This window comes from Macrobrachium rosenbergii, chromosome 48, assembly GCF_040412425.1.
Source record: "Macrobrachium rosenbergii isolate ZJJX-2024 chromosome 48, ASM4041242v1, whole genome shotgun sequence".
NCBI classification, from domain to species: domain Eukaryota; kingdom Metazoa; phylum Arthropoda; class Malacostraca; order Decapoda; family Palaemonidae; genus Macrobrachium; species Macrobrachium rosenbergii.
The window spans coordinates 71,392,720-71,396,794 of NC_089788.1; positions in this window are offsets into that span (position 1 = coordinate 71,392,720).

Consider the following 4,075-nt stretch of genomic DNA (forward strand, 5'->3'; position numbering starts at 1 on the left):
TCTGTAGTGTTTGTTCTAGAAATAGATCCGAGGTCATTTTTTTTCTTTGTCTTTTTGTTTGTCTTCGCAAATTTACACGAATGCGTCCATTCGAGCTGATGGGGAACGCGTTCCCTCGAGGAGCGCCGGTAATGTAATGACCGCAGCGGGGAAAACGCGCGAGCTATTTTGTGCTCATGGTACACGGTCAATCGTTTTTCATGTCATTCTGTAGTCACTGAATGGAATCATTTCACCACAGTTTCGTTTTCAGAAACGTAGCATGACATTGAAGGAAGAGGAACGTTGTAACAACGACGGAGTGTACGTTAAGCCAGAATGGTTAATGTCAGTTATTACTATAAGGGGCACTTGTATTGTTTGACGCTTTGTGGCAAGTTGGTCAATGCCTTACTCTACTGACTACATCTTATGGTACTCGTATCTACAGACCACATGAGGTAGATTAACTCTTTGACTGACCATACGCCATTGCTCCTTTATTTACAAGATTATGTAATGGGCTCCTTTCTGACAGAACAAGTAATATTATACTCTGATATTAACAAGAGCACCTAATACGGTATGCTTTTGCAAAGCCGCATTGACTTGATCGAGTGTCCAGATGTATGCAATAGTTGCATTACTAATACACTGAACAAACTAATACATATTATAACCAGTTAAAACAGCAGCTTCTGATATTTAGTGTATGGAAAAGTAGACTGTTGGTCATACGTTCACAATGATCGGATTAGATTTAGCGCATTTATTATTATTATTATTATTATTATTATTAAAAATATGAAGGACCCTGCTTGCTTATCAATGACCTTATCTAATATTATGAATTTATTTTGATATATCCAAGCACTGATAAAAGAAGAGATTGAGCGAAAGGTTAACTCATTCGTCTCGTAAATTAACAGTGGGTCCCGAAGGACAACTGGGTAAATAAGAGTTACGTAATCTGAGATAGCTCGCGGCCATGTTTACCTGATTAGATAACGCTTTCGTATCATTGAGCAATTCAAGCAGCTTGTTTGCATATTGCCCATATCATAGACCGTGCTTAAATATCAGTTATGCGTTTAGCCTTGGACACAAATACCCGCGGATCAAATAACACTCGAATGTTAATAAGTAGATTAGTTTTCTTTGTATAATTGCCACGTTAAATTCCATACTCGTGATGTATTGAACTTTGGAGTGGGCAGTATTTGCTGTTGCAACTGCACTGCGCAGATGTGTTCAAGAATTTTGGAATGGTCAGTACTTGCTGTTGCAACTGCACTGTGTAGCGACGACGTGGAAAACTTGTAGCAAGCTGTGAACGACCTTTTGAAAAATTGTAATTTAACTGACAGAATATAAATACAAAATATAAATAGAAACAATTCCTTCGGGCCAGCCCTGTGAGAACTGATGACCAGCTCTGTGGTCTGGTAAAACTATTTTAACTATTAATGATAATATAACTATTTTAATGATAATAATGTTCATGGAATAACAAAGAAGTAATGTTGACTGGAACAAATGCTGTATTACTTGAATGAAGGATGATATAGTTTGCATATATTTAAAGTCCTTTCGAAAATACATTACAGTGTGTCGGCGTGTTGCGTGTGTTTGTGTGTGCGCGCGCGCGAGAGAGAGAGAGAGAGAGAGAGAGAGAGAGAGAGAGAGAGAGAGAGAGAGAGAGAGAGGGAGAGAGCTACTACTTTTTTTTATAATTTCAAATGAAACTGTGCCTTTTATTACCAGTTTGTATAAAGTTAACTTGCAAGTTCAATGTTTGGAAAAATATCTTGAGAAATGTGCAGTTTATTTTACACACCGTGCCTGGTAATGGTTAAGAAACGTTTCAGTGGTTCGGCTTTAAAAAGCAAGAAGCACTCAAAGAACCAACCAGAAATTACTCATTTTTAGCATCTAGCCATTGGGATAGACAAGGAAATGTCTTTATTCACCTTATAAAAAAAAAAAGCAGAATGTTCAATTTAAACTGGAAAACTCACTTTCGAAATTTGTGATTAACAACTTTTAGAATGAAAGGTTGTCGAAATTATGGAAAATCAAATCATTTAGAGACCTTCAAGGATTTGTGACTGAGACGTGATGAGGGCAATTCGATCATATGAAATTTGGACGCAGTTTTGTAATCCTCAGTTTATTCTTGTATTGCTTTAGTTGTTATCGATTAACTTATGCAGCTGTTTATTTTTTTTTTATATCAGCGTAGATAAAAAAATGTTTTTATTTTTTACGAATTAGGTTCCGTACTTGGTAAGGAATGAAGTTTTTCAAAGAAATTTTTATACTTAGGCAGTCATTATAGTTTCCTTTAGACTTTAGGTCACTTATTTTCAGGAGCCAAAGACTTCACGGACATTCCCCGCCTTACAAAGTCTCTCTCTCTCTCTCTCTCTCTCTCTCTCTCTCTCTCTCTCTCTCTCTCTCTCTCTCTCTCTCTCTCTCTCTCTCTCTCTCACTACTGTGTGTGGGATGAAGTTATTCCTCAGTAGTTTACATAGCACAAACAATAAATCTCCATCCGGTCCACGATATCAGAAATCTCTTTTTAAGATCTTACTTTTCCCGTCGTGGGTTGTGGAGAGGAAAGAAAATCGAAAAGAAAATAGAAATAATAGTCACGGAAATTGGTTTTCGATAAATGAAGTGGTGCCATTGGCATTCCGAACAGCGCCCGCCTTTTTCTCTTCTTGCAAGATGGTAGATTTAGAGGGCCGCCGTTATTGATCTGACGTGGCAGTGCGATCTTTGTTTCGTGTTATCTTGGTGTTTTAGGAGCAGACATTCATTGTAGCTTTTTTTTTTAGGGTCTATTTTCGAATTCCACGTTTTTCAGTGAGCTCAGAAGCAGCTTCACTACCTAAGCCAGTTACACAAATCATCATTGTAATTACCCTGATGCTAAATATTAACATAAATAGCACGGTTTTGTCATTCAGAATTATTTTCGCAATACGGTTAGATGACTGCAATAAAATATTATTTATTTTAATTCCTACTTTGTTTCCCCAAGGACGCAGCTTCACTTTTTGATCGGTTGAGAAGAATCGTTCAAGTTTTGCCTGTCTCACTTCTTATTTGTCTACAAGAGATGATTTTACGATTCTGAAATCTTCAGCTTTATTTGGAAGAAGCGTCTCTCTCTTGTTAAATCGACACCTAGCTTCTTTCCGTTCTTCAACTTCACTGTTGATCTATTAGATCCTCAACAGTCACTTTCACAAGCATAGTTAAAAGATCCTCTTCCATTATTTCAGCATTCAGATAGTTCTCGTCTATCCTTCACACTTAACATCTCAAATTACTAAATCCATCAACATGAGCACATTCTCTTCAGGCGGCATGATTCCATTTGTGTATTTTATTTTAAAGTTTTGGTGTCCTTCTGCGTTTACTTTACTAAAAATAACGGCTTCTTTTTTTTCTGTACAGATTTTGGTTACACTTATTACAACTAAAGCTTTAACGATGTCCACTTTTTTTCCACACATTTTGTCCCTGGCAGCCCAGTTGACCTTATATGCCACTTTTGTTCAGCTGACCTTTCACTTCATCACCCGATTACTTGATGCTTTTATTCACCTTGACTACTACTACTACTACTACTACTACTACTACTACTACTACTACTACTACTACTACAGACTCTTCCTGCTCACTTTTGTGGCTCCATCTTAAATTTTGCATGCTCATATACTCTATCCATCTCAGTCGATTGAATAATAGCCCATTTTTCTTCCGCTTTTCCTTATATGGTGTTCTTACTTTCAACCCTGCTACTTCATTAAGACTTCAGTGTCTCTTTTGCTTAAGTTAATGGTCGGATATACCATCAGTTACTGCTTTTCTGAACAATACATCCGTTAACTTTCTCATTCATTTACTCTGCACTTTTTTCATCATTTTCTCTTTCCAAATTATACTCATTTCTGGCCACATTTGCCAGTATTTTTACCATTTGTATTTACCCAAGGAATTCCATAAGTACTATCTATGCAACCTATTGGTCTGTTAATTCTTTGTTGGTTTGTATACAATTTATCCCAACTTTCATTTTTTCCAC